The following is a 15,255-nucleotide window of genomic DNA, read 5'->3' as shown; positions in this document are numbered from 1 at the left end:
GGATAAAGGCAGTTTGTTTCCTCTTAGCCCATCTGTCAACACCTCTTCAGTAATTAGTCCTAATTATTACAAAGGGCTAGCCTCCCATTCGCATTATTAAATCAGAAATAGTATCATAGCCAGGTATCTTTCAACGCCTACCAGACTGGCGACCTTCGATTTCATTGAATCTTCTATCAGTATCCGCCTTTGGAAGAGCCTCGGCAGTAATTTTAGCATCAGCTTCAAAGATGCAGATCCCACAGTGGAATTCCAGGGATGCATTCATATACACACCCACGTCATGTGACAGGAGAGCAAGCAACACAATTGACCTTTGCATTGTTCTCTAAACTCCCATGATATAAACCACACATCTCTATTTTATACAATAGAACTGAGTTTTTGCCTGTGTGCTTGGAAGTTCTCCTTTGAACTAAATGCTGATAGGAAAAGTAGCAAAACTGCGCCTATAAAAATGAAGGTCGAATCTTTGTTAAGAAAACAATACATCTGAAACTTTTTTTCAGATCAAGATAAAACTGCAAGAAGCAAATATTAACCAAAATATGCATAAATGTATTTAAGTGTGAAGATTTAAAAGGTTTCTTTTGTTTATTTTTTTCCTATAGCTGAAGTACTTCCCGGGAAAACAAACACGATGACGGCACTGAAAGTCTCACAAAACTAAAGCTCATTAGCTGAGGCTTTAGTTGGACAGTTTTAAACCCTTCATTTGTGTTAACATTTATTTAACTGAAACGAGGAAAAAAAGATGCTCTTAAGAACCAAACACTCAATTTATTTTGATTAAAAGCCAAACTTGTTTTCCAGTAACACATCTGAGACCACTAGTGTGGATTTGTGTACACTGGATTTCCCATCAACAGCAGAGCACTATCAGTTTTCCTCGGACACGATGAACCAACCTGAGCTGCACTGGTACAGTTTATGGCTTGTGTCGGTATCTCTACTAAAAGTTTCTGCCTAGAGCAGAGCAGCTACATAAATATTCAAAAGGCTCCACGTGAACAAAGCCCACATCCTCTAATTAAAATAGAGAATGTTTATATCAATATACTTAATGTTTAAAAGAATACAGCATACAAAAGACTAATTCAAAAAAATTAAAGAAAAAAATATTTTAAAGAACTTTTCTATCTCCTCTATTAAACTAGTGATTTTTTTTTTCCATCTTTGCAGGTCTCCTCTAAATGCTACAGATCTGGATAACTAACAATATCTAATTTTTTTTAAAGAGATAAATAATAAATGAGCTAGCTACTGTATAAGAAGCAGTAGCCTAAATATTCAGGCTCTTACTGAGCAATCAGGATTTGGGAGGCACTGAACAGGGTGCATGGGGAAGATGCCCCAACCCGCAGGGATGTCACTGCAGCTCTGTGGTGTCACTAAAGCCCAGTGCTTAGAACAGGGACCACGTGCCAAGTTCTGGGCCCCTGACCTGTGAATGTGATCACCCAAAGTCCCTCTTGTGTCTCATTCTCCCAACTTGGCCTACTTGGAACTAGCACAAAGACATCTCAGTAGAACACAGTACTGGAGCATGAAGAAACTACTCCGCTTCAGCTTCCTGCATACTTGTCCTGCATACCTTCCTGCTAGAGCACTCATGGCACCATACAGCTTCACTGCACCTGGATGGCTTTCCACTTCAGAGATAACTATAATTCAGTGCCAAGAAAAACAAGCACATAAACTTAAAATTCATTTTCCAAGTTGTACATTTTCCAAATAAATGCCATGTTGGTAACATGCACAGTAACAGGCAGGCATTTCACTATCACTGGATCAGACTTTAAAATATTTCAGGTGTCAACAATGCAATATTAACACACTTGCTACCACACTTTCCAACAGTGGCATGCTATTTAGAGATGTTATTTAGGGAAACAACAGAAGCCTGACTGCTTTTGCAGCACATTTCCCCCCATACTCCTCCATGCTGTATTAGTGATGTTACAGGGCATGTAATTTCACTCTCTGTTTGTAGTCCTGTTGTCTATGAAATTGTCTAATCCCTTTTGAACCTGCTGATACCATTGCCTTCACTACCTTCTGCGGCAAAAAATTCACTATCTGCAGTTTCAGAAAATGAAGGAGTTATTTTATTTTGTTTGTTTTAAACCTGATCTCCTCCTAGCTTCACTGAGTGCTCTCTAGTTCTTGCATTGCAGGATTTGGAGGGCTAATTTCACATTCAGCTTTTTCATCACTTTCATGATTTTGTAAATCTCAGTGACAAATACCTGTCTTTCTCTGAACTAAAGAGTACCAGCCTGTTCAATCTCTCCTCACACGACAGTTTTTCCATTTGCCCTGATCGTTTCAGTTGCCATTTTCTGCACCATCTCCAACTCCACTAAATCCATCTGGAAAAGCAGAAAACAACATAGCACTTCAGATATGAATCCACTGAGATTTTCCTTAGCAGCAAAACGACATCCTTGATGAGGTAAATCTTCACTGACCTCAAAAATCACATCACTTTCAAGAGAGAAGTTACTTCCTTCTGCAACAGATATAATTACAACTAATACACCTGGCAAAGGAAGTTATCTTTGCTCTCAGTAGTTTATGATTTCTGCTGCAGGGCAAGCCAACGGAGAAAAGCCTAAGTGTAAGTGTACTGTCCAAGGATCTACATCCTGAAGAAATAGAGTAATATTTTAATAGCACTTCCTGAAACACCTAGGCTTCCTGGAATTACTAATTAAAATCCCAGGGGAAATGATAATGTCCTCTGTCCATCCAAGCCTAGCAGACTGCTTCCCTACACCACTGTGTATCTTTGGCGGAAGAATTTTAAAGGTCCTATCCACTCTAAATGCTTGAGAGCTTTGGTCCATGTTTATAGCAATAAGCCCTGCAGCTTCTCTTGCTGACTTGAGCCAAAATCCCTCTAATACATCAGGCTAGCAGCTGTTTCTCTCCATTCCCAGCTATGTGCATTTAAGTGACATATTTTACAGTAAACCAGATCCTTCCCTATTTTAAAGTTACTTTGTACTATGTGGAAATGTTGGAGTTTCAACAGGTTGCTTTTTCCCTTGATTTTCATTTCATGTCATTAACTTTCAGGGAAGTAAAAGTGTTTGGGTCAAAAAGAGGCAACAATTATAAAAGCATATGTGCACACTGTAATCTCAAAAGGAAAAAGAAATCAGACCCCAGCAGAAGGAACAAAAGGAAATATATCTTTGTTCCAGCTGCATGAGCTGCACAAACCCTGAGGAGACAGCACTGAAATCTCTCCAAGACTGCACACAACATTGCAGCAATGTAACCACGGCCCTACCTTGGCCTTGCTTCTACCAGCACGAGTCTACAGGGACACAGGGGCCACATTGCCCTGCCGTCACCCAGCAATGCCTCTGTCTCAGAATGGCAACGAGATGGATGGATCCCATGACCTTTATCTGGCAGTTTTGCACAAGTGCAGAGAGGAAGATGAGGACCTGTGTTCCCAGCACAGTCCTGGCAGAAGGAAATGAGATCTGGATTTCATGACACTACTGGCAAACTACCTCTGCAAAGCAGATATTAATTTTTAGATATTATACATTAGAATGTTTTATGTAAATGTAGTTCTGCAGCTTGCTCCATTCCCACTAAGGTCCAATATACTTATATACATCAATAATTACACAAAGGTAGTACCACTAAATTAACACTGATTTTAAAGAGACAACTCACTTAGTGTTCACACACATCAGCAACAATCCACAGAACATTAACTTAGCAATTGATTTCAGCTCTCAAACAAAAAAAGTCTTCATAATAATGTGTTTTGTAAAAAACCAGACTATATTTTAACCTGCAAGGTCTTTGGTATGTTCCTTTTTGCAAGTCTGCAAGTACTAGTTTCAGGGAAGAAGTCTGTGCCAAAGTATATTATACCTACTATGGCAATAAATTCTTCATGGATGAGGTTTTATACATAAATTACCTTCATTTGCAGTCTCTTAATGCTCTTCTAAATTTTATGGGATAATATGAATTATGAGCACCCATGTATTTCTTCTAGGTATAATGTGAGACAGATCTTTTTCGACTACATGCAAAAGATTATGCAAACGAGTTGTAGTCTACACTTCTCTCCCCACACCCGTGTTCAACAAATGTGATAACGCAGAGCAGTCAATTGCTTATGAGAGGTGTACAGCCTGCTATAATGATACATATGTATGAATTGGATCTAACTAGGCTTAAATATGAATCACATGGTTAAACAAAAGCATTAAAAAGATCTGAAAGGTTTTTTCTAAACTTTATAAACTGAGATTTCTTAATCTGTTATTTCTTAGTTTAGTTATTGGTACATTTATGGTTTGGCAAAATAACTCATTTTAAATAAATTGTACATTTAAAGTGCACAATTTATATTTAATTGAAGCTACCATTGTAATCTTTACAAAACTTGGCTGGATTTCCGTGGCTTGGCTTTAGGTATTTTGCTGGTTCTGCTGGATTTTTAATACCCTAGAGATCTGGGAATGGAATGAGTCTGTTCACTGTTATTATTAGTCTCTATAAATACTGTTGGTGACCCACCAGAACCTAAATCCTAGCCATTCTTCATATATCTGTTGAACACTGGGTCCTTTGGACTCAGTTAATACATAGCACTTGTCTCAGAAGCAAAGTTCCAGGTTTCCACAGGAGCTCCAGTTTCAGGAATCACTAGGAATGTGAACTGGTAAACAGCACTCAGACCCCAATTCTGCAAATTGTTCTACCCCCAGTGTCTGAATCAGCTTAGTAGTTTCAAAGGCTTCACAAGGACAGGTCCAGCGTCAGCCATTTTTCTGCAAGGACACACTCTTGGTCCACTGTATTAAACAGCAACAACGCTTCAAAATGCACCTACTCACAGCCACTGAAAACAAGAGGCAAACCAGCAGGAATGGTGCAGATGGTATGGGAATGCTTGCCCTTCTCCCCTGACAGCAAGGGAAGGATCAGGCATGAAGGCTCATCAACAAGATCAGACAAAAGAGAAAACACTGAATCATATTAAAGTAATTACCAGAAAATAAGACTTCTGTAAAATATTTGCAATCAGCTAGTTCAAGCCTTCAGGCTCAGTCTTGCACGGGGCTGCATGTAGCGGCACCACCCCAGGAGGCGCTCCAGGAAGAACTGGTGACTCAGAACATGGTTCCTCCCTGGCTCCCTTCCTCTCACATGGGAGAACAAACAATTTCACCCTGTCCCAAATGCAATGTACTCCCACATTACGCCTAACTAGCTTGACAGTGCAAAAAGCCATGTCTGTGCCCTCCCTCTGCTTGCACTACTTACATGCCAGTGAGGGAAGGATGAGGCAGGAAGACCCCATGGTCTCTCCATCTCATTGTCTCTCCCATATCCTCACACCCACAACTGCTGTCTAAAGAAGCCATATGGGACACATTTACTTCCCCACTCTTGCCCCGAGGTGCTACTAGGGACAGGAATAATCTAGCATGGAGATAGTATCAGAATGAAAGAGAAGAGAATTCTTGTTAGGAAGAACATACGTCGTCACTAGATAATGATAACCACATTTAATGGGCACCAGCATGAAGGCATGAATTTCAGAGATTTTCCCCTTATTTTAAAAAATATGGGGTTATCACAAAAGTGCCCAATTACATTGTCAGGCATTATACAATATTTATGGTATAAAATCACTATAATTAAAAGCTAAGTGCTGATTTCAATTATTTAGCAGTGGAGCAATAAAATAAGCAAGTGACTTTAAAATGTTCTTTTCACACAGTAATCACAGAATACAAGAAAAGCTAAAAACCGACCTGTCAGGACCTTAGACGTCCCATGGCAAGACATGAGATTTAAGGTGCAAGGATTCCCAGGCCCAGTATTGCAATTAACCTCTGCATCCCTCAGATCCACTTTTTTGCTGCAAATTTACAGTGGAGCCAGTATATGGGAAAAGAGAAGAGTGAATTCCTGCCTTGACTGGATTAGAGTTACCATGTCACATTAAAACTAGTCACTTGGGAAAAACAAAGGCTTATATAGAGGTTAAAGATATTGAAGATCTGAAATGGTGAGGTGGTTCAGTCCAAAGTGGCCATGTCTGCATGTGTTTCTCCACTGAAGGACATGGGCTGTGTTCATTAGTGTTGGAAAACCTTACAAGATTATATCATTTTAATAATTTTAATCATTTTAATTGGGAAATTAGTTCTAAAACAAAACCTTCATTGAGAATATCATTCAAAACATAGGAAACAAAGGATATTCCCAGTAGATATTCTCAATAAGTTATCTGTCATGCAGAGGGAAAAAGACTGCAATACTAAATATTACTAATTTTATTTTGGAGCTAAATAACAATCCTGAACAAATGGTGATGAAAGCATTCAGTAAGCAGGAGTGCAGCCGTGGTAAATCAGATGCTGCAGTGTCCTTACGCAGGATGCAGTGTTTGCTGTCCTGAACAGGGACACCACTGTCAGCCGATGAAGTGGAAGTGGCCATGCCGCCTCCTTCCTCCTTGGTGTAGCTGATGTTGCTTAAAGGAAAGACCTCCAGCACAGCTCCAAATCTGCAAGGCTCAAGTGCTACCAATGTGCCAGAATCAACCATACAGGGCAAAATAATGGGTGGATACGGAGCTCCTAAACTGCTCTCAGCTCAGCTGTGATCCTTGCAGAAGGTGGGATGGATGACACTTAAAAATTCTTCACATTTAGCATTACATTAAGGGGTTTCTTTGGTAAAAAAACAGAACGCAGCCCACTCCTGTTAATGTTTCTTACAAACGTTTGTTTTTCTAGGTAGATTTTTCAGCTAATCAAAGGCTGAGCTGGAAATATCCAGTTCAAACTAAATGTCTGTAAAGTAAATATACCTGATTATTCTTTGCTTCCTTACACACTTCTCCTTTACCAAGAACAAAACACAACTTGTTGAAGAACACATTTTGAAGCAGAAATGATGACATTCCCAGCCCCACAGCCCCAGTTTTATTATAAATTAAAAAAACCCCAAAGGTCTTCCATTAGCTTCAGTGGTTGGGAGTGGGAAGAATAACATGTTCGGCTGCAATGGAGGAAGTACATACGCCAACTGGAAAAACGACTATAAAAAGCTTTTCTTACATAAACACAGGAGGAAGTAACCAACACCCTCAATTGTTGAAGTGAAAGGTGGGGGGCCTAAACTAGGGGGAAAAAAAAAAAAAAAGTAAAAATTATAAAAGTCCTGAATGTTTCACATGTTCCCAATTACTCTCAAACTTGAGAGCCTTGTTCAATAAGGTCAAACTGTTACTAGCAGCAGATCTGGCAAATCTCTTTCAAAGAGCATAAATGCTGTATAACAGCACCAGACTGGAGACCATTCCACAGTTAAGACCCTGTGTCACCTGTTTATGTGGCACAGCACTATGGACTCTTTCTTTCTCTGCAACCTACTGCGAGTTGGGTGGAAAGCCTGCTGCACCTGGGACAAGGGATCAGAGTGGAAAAGAAAGGCCACAGAGCTGTGCTGCAGGAAAAGTGTGCTATCACACCAAGCTGCTTCTGCTCCAAAGACCTCCACTAACCACTGATGTCCCCAGCTGCACACCAGGAACGCAGCCCCTCGTCACACAGCAATATATATGCCCAGCTGGAAACCATTGTGGCATCATCTCATCTGTCAGAGGACAAAAGAATCAAAGGGTCTAATGCAGGTGCAAGAATCCAAAGTACAGCTTCAGAAGGCCAAACAGCCCCATCACAGAAGAGAAAATTTATTAGAGCTAATAGCTAAATACTGGCAGGCCAGAGATGCAAATTCTAACAAAGCAGGTTGAAGAAAAAGGAGGCAGATGGTGAAGTAGACCACACTGATTATACCTCCTCCAGAGAGTGGCTACATGGGCCTTTGCAATGGGCAACACCCAGTGGGAGCCAGCCATCACTGGTACAGGCTCGTATGCTTCCATGTCCCAAGCATCAGTCCCATACACCAAGTATTCTGATCTCTAGCAGACATGAGGTCTTTGAGAGAGATACAACCAAAAGAGAGCTCCCCTGATGATCTGCTGCCACTTCAGTAGTCTCATATTTTGCCATTAAGGTAACGTGGCTCATAGAAATTAGCAAAGTCATAGCCTTCTAGTTAGAGAACTTGAATTTCTCAACAATTGTTTAGTGAGTGCTATGGAGCCAGGTCAGAACACAGATAATCAGCACAAAGAATCTACTAGTTTTTACTGCCCAGCCAGTCACTGTGTAAAAGGACTCAAAACTGACCTCAAATTAGGCAAAGGTTTTGCTTTGTAATGAACCTGTAGCTTCAAGGTCATTTCACTGAAACTTCTTACACAGCTTTGAGCATCTACCATTTATAAATGACTACAAATTAAAACCAGAGAAGACATCGCACAATATTCAAGTGGAAGCAGATAGCTCTGATTCTCTCCTGCCCCAGAACATGTCAAGTTGTTTTGGAATTTTTGAAAATAACAATTAGAAACACAGACCAACCAATCTGGGATAAAATTGCATTCTTCTTCCTCTGCTGCTTACTTAGCATATGTGTTAGCATTGCTTTCCCAGGACAGCAAAGACAGCAAGCTTTGGCCTGGCTTAGCACTTTAAACACCAGGAGAGTCAATACAGAAGAAACCAATCTGCATTGTCTACGGTATTAATGGTCAATGCAAAACAGACCAGGATACTGGGTTCTTGAACTTGTTTTCTTTATTCTGCACAAATGAAAAACTTTTGTGATAGGCCATTCTCGTTATTTCAAATTGAGAATCCACGGCTTTACAGAGGTCTGCACAAACATGGCTCTGGGCAAGCTCGTTCCTAGATGACTCCTATTCTCCCACTTTCACATCTGTTCTCACTTTATTAATTTGTGTCATTGTTTTAGGTGGGTTTGGAGTGGGGGGGACACATTAAGTGTGCCCATGGGTCTTCTCCACAGCTCACCCTGTGTACACTTAAAATCCTTGATGTATCTTGTTTGCAGCTCTACCTCTCCCACCTCCTAACACTAACTATGACTTTTTTCCCTCAAATAGTTTCACCACTTTCTCATGGCAAAATCGGCACTGCAGACTGCCAACTGATTCCTGACAATTTATTTACGTGTTGAGCATCATGGAGTTCCACAATGTGGATTAAAAAAAAAATCCTCAGATGCTTACATCATTCTCCTGTTTCTAGTTCTTAAGAAGTTACTTTCTTGATATTCAAACTCAAATCCTGATGACAGAAACTTGCATTGTAAGGAGAAGCAAGTAGAAATTTCTCATCAACTGAACAAGTTGAGCTATGCTTCTGGGTACATATTACAATATCTTTTTCGCATCACACCTACTCTACTAAATGTACAAAATGCTGAGCAAGTGATAGTTTTGTCAGCCACCAGCTAATCAAATGAAAAATTATTAGGCTTACAAAAATAATAAAAGCAGAAGCCAGCTGTGCATTTGTTGGATGAAAACCCCAGTGTCTCCCATGTTAGCTCATGTGTATTTCAGTTTCTGGGAAGAAAATAATGGGAGTTTCTCCACCCTTTCTCTTGTGAGCCATAAAACAGATTTATTACCTAGGATGTATTCTGTGTTTTCTCCTGAGGAAAAAAGAAAGTGGTGGAACAAGTTCATTTTTTTCCCTTCTACAACTAGGATTTTCTTTATAATAAACACAGAGCTTAATTTTGGTATCATATGGCCCTTCTATTTAATGCTCTGGTCACACTTTTTACCTTTCTAAATCTTGAATTGTAGCATTTTCATTTCAGTGGGGAATCTACAGCTGCTCCAGCTGTCTCAGTGCAAAAAGTCTGTCCTAAGGTTACTATCTGGTAGGTTTTAAGCAGAATCCTTCCCTCCCCTAAATCAAAGAAGTTTAGCTTCCACTGAAAAACCAGGGAATAACTAAAAAAAGCTAGACGTTATTTTATGTTTCTTTCCAAATAGTTCTTGCTCAGCTTTACCTTATACCCAACAGTCACCCAGCAGCTCTGGGAAACTTAGGCTGGTCTAGGACAGGGTTGTATCTCATCTGGAAAAGGTTTTCCTGTACAAATTACTATTTTTTGACTGTAATGGTCACCTTGTGACATTTAAAAATAAATCATGAAAGAGAAAATTTGCTGACTAAAAGATTTTTTGCTCCGAAGACTCCTAATTTGCTTACAATGTGATGTTACAAATCTGAAGACCTGTGCTGGTAAATCCATTTATAGAAAAGGTGGATTTCCCCTGTAACTTTCACTTTTGAGATGTAGAAAATACTGATTCATGTTTTAAATGCTTCTGAATCATGACATAGCCTGGGTTCTCCAGCTTAGTGGTCTGGAAACTTTCAAGGCTAATATATGCCTTTTTAAATGACATCCAGTAATACTTCTTTTTTAAAGTAAATCTGTTGACTCTTTTAGATTTGTAGCCTAAACATGCCCTACAATGTGCTCTTGATAACTAGCACCTATTGTTTAACGAGTCACTTTTCTCAACACAGCAAACCTGACATCTCTCAAAGTTCCAATTCTTTCAAATAATCCTATGACACATGAGCGTTTACGCTAAGTCATAAATGCCACCGAAACAATTTTTGAAATGGTGAGTTATGCCATCATTAGCTGCATATAATTAAAATGAGCCATAGGAAGTGCATTCATTACAGTTGTGAAATTATTTTTATTGGTTATGAAAAGAAAAATATAATCAGTTTTTTAATCATACAAGTGTGCCAGCACAGAGCTCAGAAGGAAGCTGGCTTGCTTGTGCAAAAAAATGTGCAGGTTTTTTCATAGATTTATTTATTCTCATTGCTTTGTAATCATTTTTACTACCCCATAGAGACCAATAATTTGGAAAAAAAAATAGCAAAAAGTTTTCAAGCTACTACTAATCCAAACTCCTTCATTTGTCCTACCAAGTGTATTCTAGTGCAAACTGCATTATTACAAAGAAAGCATAAATTTATCCACACAGGTATATTTGAATCAAAACACTGCTACTAGACTTACCTTTTTTCTTTATAGGGACACACATAAACATATAAAACTGTGCTGAGGTTTCAAGTTTGTACAAAAGTAACGTAACAGCATTACAACTCCGAAAAGGTGTTCAAAAAGGAAAGTTCAACCTTTTTTTTAATCATTACTAATTTTTTCTTTGCAATCCCAGAAATGTCACTGATATACATCTATAATTCAACATAGTTACAACAAAACAATAGCTGTTTTCCCCAATGAAGACAGTGCTTCATAGAATATAATTTCGGAAAACCATAATCTTCAGCATTCATTCTCCCATCTAAACTAATTAGCAATGACTGGTTTACAGTTCTTACTGTTCCAATGAAATAGTATGCTTTTATGGCTGAGCTTGCAGAGAAATAGTGTTCAATTTAAAAATAAAAGGTATGTGAACAAGAAACAAAATACAGCCCAATGTACTGTGTGATAAAGAGTCAAAAAAGTTGTCTCTTTAGAACGTAAGAACATATACGAGCCAGTAGTTAAGTGGTTCTTCGCAAAAAGAACCTCACAGTTTTCTAAAATGGTCAATGGGGTTAGAAAAGATGTAATGTACTTAGTACTTAGTCAACAGATCCGCTCCCAAATGTGTTACAATTTGAATACTGTAATTCTAATACTTACAAATAAATCTTTGCGCAAATTAACCAAAACCAGACTATTTATCTGATATTAGAGACTGGCATCTATTCCAGTGCACGCACCAACATAATTTCCATCTGCAAAATCTTTATAACTGATAATGACACATCCGAGCCAGCACATAGATTTCCTGATCACAAGGATATTTTTTACAACGAGAAAAAACTAGTTTACCTGTAAATCAATAAAAATGTTGATAGGAATCATTATAAAACAAGTGGTTATTCCAGTAGTTTCTTTAAAACGTAGTCATTTAGCTAAAAATAAATAAAATGCCCTCTATACTCCATATAACTTATGCAGACAGAACAAATTATTAATTAAACTCTTCCCAGTCACGGAGCCCTCTCTAAAAGCCTCACAGAAATTCCACTAAAATTGGAGGCTGGTGGAAGGAGCTTTGGAAGAATGACAAGTCACAAAGAGACTGTGCTAAAAAGCATGAAGTGCCCTTCAAAACGACTCCCAGTAAAGGAATAAATGTTACACATAGATTTGCATCTCTCATTTCTTCTATTTTCTCCAGAGCACGCACCATGTCTGTTTTTTACCTGGTTCATTTCAAAATGAAGCTATTGAATTTGGACATTATTTTCTAATGCATAGTGGCATATAAAGGAGCTGTAAAAGGCATTTTCTTCATTTCAAACAGCCAGTACTATTGAGAAGGAAAATACACAACAAAAGAAGCGTGGAATACCTGGCTGCAGAATCAGACTGCCAGTAGAGGGAGCAAAAGCAAGTAAACCCCGCTACTCTAACTGAAAATACCACTGCAAGGCTCCGTGAACGAGAGGTAGCACACGCAGGTTATGTACTGTGAAGACAAATGAGAGGTGTCGATCTTTTTCATTCCTCTTCAATGAATCAATCTGTGAAATATCCATTAAGGCAAGATTTCCTCCATTTTCTGATAATAATCAAAGTAAAAACCTACGGCTTCGAGTCAATCTGTTGAAATGAGGCTAGTTCTGTAGATTTCCACAGGCTATATCTGAATAGAATTCGTATTATGAGATAACGGTGTGCTAATTATGCAACCACAGAATCATTCTGGCTGGAAGGGACCTCAGGAGTTCTGCAGTCTGATCTCCAGCTCAAAGCAAGGGCAGATATGAGACCAGACCAGGTTGACCAGAGCTCTGTCCAGTTGATAAATACAATATTTTTTTTCATATTACTGTATAATTAACAATAATATGTTTTATTTTGTAAATGCTTCCAGCTGAAGGATATTAAAGCACTTTTAACTCTTCCTGAGGCAGATGCAGCTCCCTGCCTCACCCTGGTCTGCTCAAGCACTGTCCACGCAACCTTGTTTACTATCACTTTTAAATACCTTAATAACGCTAATTTCTGCTGGCCATAGAAGCACTGAGATTATTCCGAGACAGCTGTAAAATTCACTATGTTAGAATTGTAAGCTGCATTACAAGCAAGTTTGGTATTTATGGCTCACTGATATTAAATATTCGATCGGGTGTATTCTGAACTCCAAGCATATCAGTATTACAGCTGCCAGAGGACACAGCACAGAGGCTCTCCAAGCAAACTGCCTCAGCGCAGCTTGACCGCAATTAAGTAGATGCAGACTCGAACCAAAATATTACTTCTACCTAGCGGAGGCCTTACACCAGACACAGACGCGACATCTCCCTCAAGCATTCGTCCCACCGGGGGCGTCGCTGCTCCGGCCGGGACAAACTCCGCGTACCCGCTGCAGCGCCGGTGACCGGCACCCGCCACAGGCCGCGCGCTGCCGCCCGTGACAGGGAATAACGGTCTCCCGGGCACGCGCCCCGCGCGGGCTGTGCCGCCAGCCCCGCACGCGGCGGGCCGAGGCGCGCGGCCGCTCCGCCGTTGCCGTGGCGACGCCCCCGCGCAGGCGCACGTTGCTCCCCCCGCAGCGCCAGTGCCGGGCGCGTCCTCCCCCGCTCCGCCGCCGCCTCCGCGCGTTGCTCGCGCCTCCCCAGCGGCCAAGCCGGGAGTTCCCCGTGGCGGCGGGGGTGCAGGGCCCTCACTCCACTCCCCCGCCTCCCCACCGTCTCTCACCGAGCGCCGCTCCGCCTGGGGGAGGGAAGAAGCGTGACAGCGATGATTCGGCGATCCTCCTCCCGGGAACCAGGCAGACACAGAGGAGCGCCGAGCGCGATACTAGCGGCCCGTCCGTGACGTCACGGGGAAGCACGACTGCGCGCATGCGCTGTCGGCGCGGCGGGCCCGCGGCGCCGTTAGCCCGGCCCGAGCAGCCCCGTGACGGCCGGTCAGGGTGTCCGTGGTACCGCCAGTGCAGAGCCGGGACGGCGGGAGCCAGCGCAGCCGCAGGGCCCTAGGGCGGCGGGGGCTTCGCCGCAGCTCCGGCTCACCGCCCCCAGAGGACTTTGCCATCACCGGGCAGCAGGTCCGCGCGGGACGTGAACCGTGTCAGTGCTCCGTGGGGCCAGACGCGAGCGCCGGAACGTGCGAAGAACAGCGTCTGAGAGCAGAGGGCTGCGCACGGGCGGGTTGTGCCGGAACCGGCTGGGAAGGCCCTGGCTGGGCGCTGGTGTCCGGCGTTGCCGTGGAGCGTGTGCCCAGTTTGTGGCTCGGGTGATTCCCCAGGGCTCACTGCAGCCCACAGGCGGGGGGCACGCCGGGCAGTGTTTCAGGCTCTCCTCAACTCCGCTTACAGAGAATTCATGTACCTGGAGCTCTGCTGAGCACGGCATTACCGCCTTCCTGAAGTCATTTGTCTCCTTTGGCAACCGCTGTCGATCTGGATTTGTTCTGGGATAACAGACCCAGGTCTTTCAGTGCAATGTAGCCACACTTAGCTTTCCACATGCTGTCTTGCAGGAGAGCCTCTTCAGGAAACAAAGTCACCTCCTGAAATGGTTCCAAATTGAAGTTAATGGTTTGGTGTCATAATTGGATTAAATCAGGCAACAGTTAAATGCCACTATAACAAAAATTCTGCTATGTGGGATTGGAATTGCACCCTGCTAACACATCCATCTACCCTCAGAGCAGTGATGGCGGGCTCAGTGCATGTTACATGACAGCACTGCAGAAAGCCAGAGTCTTCCCCCCGCTAAGTGTCCCCTGTTGCTCTGCAGCTACACCAACACTTGCTCAAGGAAAGCAAATAAACCATCATTTGCTTGTGTTACCTGGCTAGGAGATACAAGCTTTGTAATTTAGCTTCTCAGAAGGCTATACTGCTATAATTACAGCTAGAAAGACTGCTACCCTATAAAACTACTGCTGCTCAGCTTTCCTGCCATTTTCACCTATGGAATGAAAGAGCCTTTGAAAACTAAATTACACCTAAAGTACCACAGTGCTGTTAAATAATTGCTGTTCTGTTCCATTTCTGTTGATGCAAACAAAGGCGTGGAGATTTTTCATGAGTTTGTGAAGGTAAATCTGGGGTTTGTTTATTGACTCAAATGATATAAAGTCATCAGTAGGGACACTGGTTCTTAAATCCTTGCTCTAAAGGGCTCTTGAAATGCTGTCGGTGATTATGAAAACACAGTACACTGAGGTAGCTATGCTTCTCATTATTAGGAATGTCCTAAGCACAGATATTTCCAGTATTGAATAATGCAAAAATATAGCCTTGTATTTCCC

At 41.6% G+C, this 15,255-nt stretch overlaps 1 protein-coding gene across 1 annotated transcript in view; it reads right to left on the bottom strand.

Annotated features, from left to right (window-relative positions):
- The window catches only part of GNB1L (G protein subunit beta 1 like), a 40,986-nt gene extending 27,222 nt beyond the window's left edge, over positions 1-13,764 (bottom strand). Inside the window, exon 1 of the mRNA XM_080355551.1 lies at positions 13,696-13,764. The gene's annotated coding sequence lies outside the window, so the exon portion shown is untranslated. The remainder of the gene's footprint in view (positions 1-13,695) is intronic.
- Between the last annotated feature and the right edge of the window lie 1,491 nt (positions 13,765-15,255).

Source organism: Nesoenas mayeri, assembly GCF_963082525.1.
Source record: "Nesoenas mayeri genome assembly, chromosome: 17".
NCBI lineage: Eukaryota > Metazoa > Chordata > Aves > Columbiformes > Columbidae > Nesoenas > Nesoenas mayeri.
Note: the sequence above shows the minus strand (reverse complement) of the source record. Positions and strands in the feature narration are given on the sequence as shown.